This window comes from Priapulus caudatus, unplaced genomic scaffold (assembly GCF_000485595.1).
Source record: "Priapulus caudatus unplaced genomic scaffold, Priapulus_caudatus-5.0.1 Scaffold687, whole genome shotgun sequence".
Lineage (NCBI taxonomy): Eukaryota > Metazoa > Priapulida > Priapulimorpha > Priapulimorphida > Priapulidae > Priapulus > Priapulus caudatus.
Genome location: NW_014577748.1, coordinates 132,388 through 141,980, shown reverse-complemented (window position 1 = coordinate 141,980; position 9,593 = coordinate 132,388).

Sequence of the window (9,593 nt, the reverse complement as noted above, 5' to 3'; positions counted from 1 at the left end):
CGCTAGACAGCATGGCAGGACGTGGTTAGGTTAAGGCAGTTTCGAGAGTCAGTTGTGAAATGAGGGAAACGGTTGGAACTAGACAGAACGGGTAGACATGTGCGTTCAAAATGTAGGGAGTTTGTGGGCGAATATATAGGGAGAGATGGAATAGAATGGGAGATTGGAGATTCGGGTGCTGGGCAGGCGAGCTGAGCACACGCGCGTATGCGCGTGTGCGCGTTCTTTTGTCTCTTTGTGCGATGTGGCTACAGTGTCACAAGCTACACAAGTTTATTCCGGTTACTACAACAGTTTGACTTTATATCTTCATCATTTCGACATGAAGCCTCATTCCAACGTTACATTTTGGTGCGTCGACAGTCCAAAACCTGGGTATCCTTTGCGGACCACAACGCAGTTACTTCATATCGATCTACGGGGCCAGCAACGAAACAAAGGAAAGAATGACGGAGAACGAAGGAGGAAGAAGCTGGAAGAAAGAAAGAGGAATTAATATACTACAGACGATTCCGAGCCACGGAGCCACGGAAGATAACTGGAGAAGGAAGATGGGAGAAGGAAGAACGACGGATCGAGAGCGAGAAGCGGGAGAGAGAACGGTGGATCAAGGAAGATGTAGAGGAAGAATGACGGGGAGCAGACTGGCTAGCGACGATGACGATGGCGACGAGGATCGGCTGGAAATCGTGGAGAGGACCGTTGCGGCCCGCCGCGTCGGCAAGGTTATCAGCGGAGAGGAGGAGGACGTGAAAGAAGAATAGATTCCGACGAAGGAAGAGAAAGATGCAGTTACACAAAGGACAAGAACGCAAGAGATGAACGAGACGGAAATACTTAAAATGGTATGTGAATCAATCTTGTGTCGGCATTTCTTTCGTAATTAAAGTGAAAACGTTAGTTATAAACGTAAATACTCGAGGGGTTTTCCTGTATACACCATGCAAGCATGCACCATACGTTTTTTTATCCTGATACCTGTTTTAGTTCAAAAGGTGCATGTTATGTTATGTCGATGGGTATATACTTGCGGAGCCGGAATAAAACTTTGAATAAGGAACGCCGACACAGTTAATTGTTTCACAAGCTTACATGTGACATTGTATGTATGTATGTATGTATGTATGTATGTATGTATGTATGTATGTATGTATGTATGTATGTATGTATGTATGATGATGTATGTATGTATGTATGTAGTATGTATGTATGTAGTGTTTATGGTTGTTTTATGAACGCGGTATTTTCTTCATGATATATGCTTCTAACCGTTTTTTTTGTCGTGTGGTGGAAAATCTTTGTTGTGAAGTTTGTTTAGAGATTTGTGATCGTTTCTTGAATTGTGCTAACCAGTGACGACGTTTCCACTATATTGTCAGACCGCCCTAAACACAATTCTTCAATCAGAGTTTGATTATAGGCCAAAAACATTTCATCGAAAATATGAAATCAGTTTTTGCGTATTTTTGTTGGCTGTATATGATGTATGATGTAATGATGATGATATATGATGATTTTGTTGGCCGTATGATGTGTGGAAGTGTTTAATTAAGTACCACATCAGTGCGTGTTTATTAATGCCTGTGTGCCTGGGATTATTGATGATATAATCCAGTTTATACGTGGTTTCCGGTAATGCGTATCGGTATACGCATACGCCACGTACGTTACAGCCATAAAAATACGCAAGAGTGAGATTAATTGCAGCGGTATCAGAAGGGTTCATGCAAAAATGTGTTGAGTTTCTGATTTCTATTGTGGTAGACTTTTATCGTTACTTGTTTTCTACGCTTCATATGTGATCTCTTATTGTATTTTGATTGTTGTTATGTGTATTGATTGTGGGTGATTTAATCGGACAGAAAGACGTTTCTCTCGTTGGGTTGAGTTAGGACGATATTAGGGTAGTAATATTTTTTTTGGAATTGGTTAGACTCACGTTAAAGTGTAGAGCAGCGAGGACGCTGAAGCGATATGACAGGGTGTCATCGTTTTGGGGAAAAGGGAGATGATGTAAACATCTATTTTATACGCGTTACATGAATTAGTCAGTGGAGCTAGACGGGTAGTTGTTTTAGCCATAGTCCAGCTAGACAGCATGGCAGGACGTGGTTAGGTTAGGCAGTTTCGAGAGTCAGTGTGAAATGAGGGGAACGGTTGGAACTAGACAGAACGGGTGACATGTGCGTTCAAGATGTAGGGAGTTTTGGGCGAATATATAGGGAGAGATGGAATAGAATGGGAGATTGGAGATTTGGGTGCTGGGCAGCGAGCTGAGCACACGCGCGTATGCGCGTGTGCGCGTTCTTTGTCTCTTTGTGCGATGTGGCTACAGTGTACAAGCTAACAAAGTTTATTCTGGTTACTACAACAAGTTTGACTTTATATCTTCATCATTTCGACATGAACGCTCATTCCAACGTTACATTAGGTCAAGTGGTTAAAAAGTTCAATTTTGAAGATGGCGTCCAGCGGTTAGTTTGAATTTATGCAAATTACGTAATTACGTGCAATTATGTAACGATAAAGTTCAATCACCATAGAAGTCAGAAACTCAACACATTTGGCACTAAACATTTTGATATCGCTGCAATTACTCTCACTCTTGCGTCTTTTTATGCTGTAACGTACGTGGCGTATGCGTGTACCGACACGCATTACCGAAATCACGTGTCCAGCCATGTGCTCCATTATATCCTCATTTAAACCTCTTAATCCCATTAATACACACAGCACCGATGTGGACCTGACAACCTTTGTCACTTCTACAAATCATACAGCTAACAAAAATACGCATAACGGATTTCATATTTTCGATAAAATGTTTTAGGCCTATATCAAACTCTAATTGAAGAATGTGTTTAGCAGTCTGACAATATAGTGTAAACGAACCGTTACGACAACTTTAAGATAACGATCACAAATTTCTACATAAAGTTTCACGCAAAAGATTTTCCACACAAAGACCGTCACGGTCACAAGCATCTACTATGAAAAATAATTATACTGCGTACATATAACAAAGAAAAACAGATAAAAATACACATCCCTGACGATGTCACACTTTTACGTACTCTGTCTCTGCTCTGTCAGCCTTGCCTTCTCTGTTCTGCTCTCCTCTCTCTCTCTCTCTCTCTCTCTCTCTCTCTCTCTCTCTCTCTCTCTCTCTCACATAGGTCGAGACTCGACTTTCCCTCGCAGTATCATAGATGAAACACCGGCCGTTTTTTCCTTCACGTTGACTTACTCACATAGTTCTCACGCCGTGTGCATATCCACCGTTTTCTCTCCCGCGTCTCGCTCTGTACCTCCCGTCTCGCTCTCCGCCATTCTTCGTCTCTGTCGATTGCTCTTTGTCGTTCTTCCTTCTCTATCTTCCTTGATCCACCGTTCTCTCCCCCGCGTCTCGCTCTCCGTTGTTCTTCCTTCGCCATCTTCCTTGCGTATGCTCCGTAGATCGATATAGTAGCACCTTACGCTGCATCCGCAAAGGAATACCCAGGTTTTTGACTGTCACTTGCACCAAATGTAACGATGCGCGACGCTCCGTCTACAAAGACCACCACCAAAACAACCCCCAGCCCAGGCTTGCTGACTAATTCATGCAACACCGGCAAAACACATGTTATACCACCAACACGTGCCATGTGCTATCTTTCTTGCTTTCTTAGTACAGCCACCTGGCAGTACTACCTGGTCAATCTCTGTGTTCAGCCTTTTCTTTGTGTGTACAGCGGTGTATAGCAGCGGTGGGATGTCAGCTGAAATTCTGCAATGGGGTTAGCCGCTAGCTTTGTCAGCAGGTGGCGCAGCGGGAGTTAGAGGTGTTACAACGATTGCGCAATCAACCGGTCAGTTGGAAAGATACAGGAATCACGAATAGCCGATCGTATCATCATAGCGATATAACCAAGTTAAAATGCTTTTGTAAAGTCTGCAGCGATCACCTCAGAGAGGCTGACTATACTAGCACACTTTTAAGTAAGTGTAATATCGAAAATAGCTTATAAACAGTAGTTATTAGCTCATTTTGACTTTGAGGTTTGCAGTAGTTTTTTTGCGTATTCCATGCAGTCTAGATTCTAAAAACAACTGTTAGTGTTATCATTGACAGCATTTATCGCTACAGAGCAGTATAATTATAATAGGACAATGCCAGTGGCAACGTTCAGCTGGTAATTGGTAAATAATCGAGGCCAGGTGTCTCTAGTACGGGGTACCAGTACCTGGTACCAGGTACTTGACTATATTAATTACCGGCATTTATTCTACATGTTTTATTAATGTTATATTGAGATTAGCTCTCGAGTGCTATAGCCCTTCGTTGCCACCACGCATTTTTTTAATAATATATTTTCATTAACGTTTTCTTAAATATGTCTTATTTTTAGACGAAAAAAAGAGACTCAAGGTTGGCGCTGTAATGTGCATGTAAACACGCCGTCAATGCTCAAAGAAAAATCCCAACTTAATGCAGAGACAGTTGTTAGGGATAGACGTATCGCATCTAAGAGGATTCATGTATATTTTTGTTAACGAGCCCTTAGCTATCGATTAAGACAATTCGCGAGTAGATTGATGCGGCAGAACGTGAGATCGGCGATTCGCTCGAAAATGCAGTAGATGTACTTTTTTGGATGAGGGGGTGGGGGCGATGCCTGTGTTAGCGTGGCACTGCGTGCCAATCATCGGGTTGCACCCATCACACGCCCGTCACGTCCAGCTGTGTAGTTCCCTCTGCTGTGTGCACTACAATGGAAAGAACTGTACGTTTTATAACACAGTTTATCTCACATAACTTGGAATAGGAAATACTCACTAACAGACGTACCAGATGTGTACTTATGCCTACATTATTTTATTAAAAATGTTACACACCTAAATAACTTTTCCGTAAAAGTAATGTATACATAACTTTGAAGGTGGAACAAAGTGAAGAAACCCTGGAAGTTCACTGGTTTGAAGGAAGTTACACCACTACATGGAAGGGGATGTATGCGGGTGCAGGACGAAGCCGAAGACCGTACACAGATTTTGTGTCACGGGATTCCGTCTTATATTGGGGATTTTGTCTATCGGCAAAATGCCGTCTTTTAAAACAAACACAGGCAGAAATTGAAAAAAGATACGCAAATGAAGATAACCTGAGAGAACATTCGTAATTGTGGATGTGTGTGTCGGTATGAGGGCAGCTATATATAGCACCACTCATAAAACCCGGTTCGTAGTTTACATACGCGGAGTTTGAGCCGAAAGTTAGCAGTAGCTCGCTGTTATCAGGGCTGCTATATTGCAGCCCGCATTAAAACCGGTTCGTAGTTTACATTCGCGGAGTTTGAGCAGGAAATAAGCAGTCGCGCGCTGTTATTAGGGCTGCTATAATGCAGCCCTCATAAAACGTAATAGTTTGCAATGTTCACGTTTTGTTGACTATATTATAGCAGTGTTATCATAGGCTGGCCACTTCTTGCTAGCTTAATAGTACATGGAGTGTATTTGGGGCATGCATTGTTTCAGAATTTCACTTTGTGCATGAACTACGCAGAATTTTTGGTTTTGTTGGAGTAGTCTGGTGTCAAATGCAATATTTGATTTATAACTGCATTTTCTTGGCATGAAAAACATTTACCTAACTTTGTATTTCACTCGACAGCAACAAATTGTAAATTAAAGAGCTTCTTTGGAATAAATTCTGCAAGTTGTCTATATTTATGATGTTCACCCTGATTTTTGTAAAACGTATTTACACGTTGTGCAATTTGAAGTCTCCAACTTTACACCGAAACATAAACATCTGTAGCAGCAGAAGAAATGGGCGCCAATTTATAGTTAGATTACCTCATCTTTAGCCTTAATATTATTTGTATTGCGTGAACGCACGTTTAAAAATAGCGTATCCACGCATATAATATACGTACGTCAGCAGCGGAACGCACAAGCAACGTTTAGATACCAAACTTGTTTCACAACAAAAGAACTCGTTACGCGCTGGCCATTTGCTATTATTATTATTATTTATTATATTGTAAATATCTGTTGATATGCAACAGTGACACACGTACAGCATACAATTGCATTATTCTGCAAAAAAGAATTCTAAGTGTGCATCTAGTGATCGGTATATATGCATAATGTAAACAATTTGATTTAGCTGGATGAGAAAATACTATCATCGAGCAAGGAGCAGCGCAAGGCAAAATGATTCAGATCAAAACTGTCTAATTATTGATGGAATGGACCAATCAAAAACGGACATTCCACACTTTGCACAAGATGATAAAGTCACCAGCAATTTGTACAAACTGGGCACACATTTGACAGGTACGAAATATATAGAAGCCTCGCGTCTACACGGAGTTTGTCTTGACCCGAGTTAAGCTAACGGCAGCTAGCGGGAGGCGGTGTTGACTGCGGTATGCGACTACCGCTTAACTCGAGTTAACGATTTCGCGCGCGTCTACACGAGTCTTAACTCGGGTTAAGCTAACCCGGGTTAGCTTAACCCGAGTTATGACCTCGTATAGACGCTTAAGCCGAGACAAATTTTCTCGTGTAGAAGATGTAATAAGACGCTTAAGCCGAGACAAATTTCTTCGTGAGGACGATGTAATAAGATGCTTAAGCCAAGACAAATTTCTTCGTGTAAAGTCTCATCTATAGAAGGATTTTTATCGCGGTATAAGCATTTGTCTTAAGCAAGATCTGTCTCGGTATAGCGTCGTATAGACGGTGTTCACCAGAGATAGCGCATATAGTTCCTTAACCCTGCGATATGCGGCAATAGTGAATGCGTATATTTACATCGATGCGTACATACAATGCGATAATTACGTACCAGAACCGCTCAAGCATTGAGCGGGTGGTGCTCGTATAGACGCTGCGCAAGTCTTAACTCGGGTTAAGCTAACCCGAGACTGTGTAACCCGGGATAAGAAAACTTCGTATAGACGAGTATTTATATATTATGTCGGTGGATTGATGAACATAGAATGTCGCCCAATATTATTTGCATATACGATTGCACTTCGAAAAGATAGTTCACATTGAAAAAGTGACTGTTTGCGCTAACCCCAACGCTTCGACTAAATTGTATTGTTTTTAGGTTCCAAATTTGTGTGACAGCTGGCAGTTAGCGAAGTTGGTCCAGCATGTGAGAGCAAAAAATACTGAAGAACATATTGTGGTTGAGTTGCCACCGCATATACGAGCGATTCAAAATGGCTTAGAAACTGATTGTCCTTCAGTAAGTATAATGTGCACATATTAATATACTTTATGGTACCCAACTGAACCACATGTCTGTTTTATATCAGCTACAAATACACATTTATATTGTGAAACCGTTATATTACTGTTACATTATTATCGTTGTATATATAACAACATAGTTGTACGTGCACACGCACGCACGCACGTACATACGCACGCATGCACGCACCTGTACGTGCATACGCACGCACGCACACACGCACGCACGCACGCACACACGCACGCACGCACGCACGCACGCACTTGTACGTGCACACGCACGCACGCACGCATACACGTGGACGTGCACACCCACGCACGCATATATATTGTCAGCGCGAATATAGGTGGTGTACGACTGTAGGGGCTCTTCTGCAGGTCATACATGTACCTACATACATACATGAATCTCAATAAACATATTACATAACTCCTCAGCACAGACAAAAGAATAAACACCCACTTTCCCCACTTTATCCCGGGTGTGCATATGGATACGCGGATAATCTTCACCTCTGCAGATGTGCTGCCCTCCAGCGACAACTGTTTCTAGCGGCTAACCCCATTCGTCGAGTACGTGTTGTATCAGTTGTGTGACTCACAGCGATAAGCAGGCACCGGAGACCGATCTGCGCATGCATGATGTACTACGTCGAGGGTAGGCACAGACCTACTGTAGCGTTAAATAAGTTGAAGTTGGTTATAACGCGAACAGTCGTATTCTCACAGGCAAAACGTTCTTTTATTTTACACAGCACTCGGGCGTCACAACCGGCCACGTTCTCTCTTCGCGTCCCCTTTTATACCCTTGGGCGTGCCCTTACCGTCGGGCGTGCCCCTTCTCACCTCGCCGTCCGCTTCGGCCATCTCCTCTATTGGTTGGGCGTCGGACATTCCTATGACGAGTGACCACCGGGTCTATCTTACGTCAGTCTGGACTGTGTTCAAACCCAACCCTTTGGCCTCTGGCTGGTTGCCAAAATGTCCCTGGTTACTTTTATTCTGCATGCGTTGTTTCGTGGCTACTTATCTTAGCCAACACTACTGCGTGCTCGCCTTCCGTAACTAATGTACCTCTAATCTATATCTAATGTGTATCTAATGCCTTCCGTGGCCCGCTACTATTTGCAACATCTGCCGAGTCAAGGGTTACCAATCTTCCTAGTGTGGTGGTGTTAATTACCCAATGTGCCGTTGGACGCTTCTATAACATCGCGTCTCTCCAACTAATTTCTCCACCCGCGTGCCATCAACGCTTGTGCTCTATATTCCTACATTTCTATATTAATTTCCCGCTTGCGTGATTTCTGCTTCATTACACTACTAACATTCGAGAACAGAGCATATCTAGTCACTGTTGACTATTATAGCAACTTCTTCGAACTGGACTACTTGTCAGACACGTTGGCTGAGACTGTAATTGGAAAGATGAAGCACCACTTTGCAAGACACGGAATTCCCGACGTTGTCATGAGCGATGGAGGGCCGCAGTACACCTCAGACAAGTTTAAGCGCTTCAGTAAGACGTGGGGATTCAAGCACAAAATCACAAGTCCATGAAACAGCAAGGCTACCGGGGCTGCGGAGGCTGCAGTAAAAATAGCCAAAAGAATGATGAAAAAGTGTAAAACATCTAAAGAGGATTCATGCATAGGGCTGTTAAACTTGACAAATACTCCGACAGACGGAATTTCGACCAGTCCAGTACAAAGGCTGTTTGGTACGCAAACAAAAACGCTCATTTCTAACAACTACCCACAAGCTAGAACCGATTCGTCATGACCCCGGAAAAGCTGAGAGGTACAGGATGGAAGACAGGAGATGGGAAGTAGCAGATCGTCTAAATCGAGGGAGAAGGGACTTGAAACCCCTCAGAGTAGGCAAACATGTAAGGATGCAACCCATTCAGAGAGGTCACAGCGAATGGAAAGGTGAGACTGTCACGCAACAGCTAGCTTAACAGTCGAAGGTATGAGGTGACAGCACCAGGCGGACAACGCTATAACACGAACAGGCAGTTTTCCCGGTTTTCTCGGGCAGATAGCAATTAACAGGCGTCACGGCCTCTACCCGAGCAAGCGTGCACAGCCGTACAGGTGCCGGACCAGCGGCATCCTGTTCCAACATGCTCCAAGCAGATCCTCCTGGAGCATCCAACGGTGGAAGCTACAGAGTATTTAGAGTCAGATGCAACAGATTCGACAACCGCAGAGAAAGGAGACGCCGCATACCGTACGAGATCAGGAAGAGTCATCAAGAAAGTAGAGCGGCTAAATTTTTAATCGTTATTATTGTTCAGTTTAGCAGTATCCGTAACGGTCCCCGAGTATTACGTTATTGGTTAG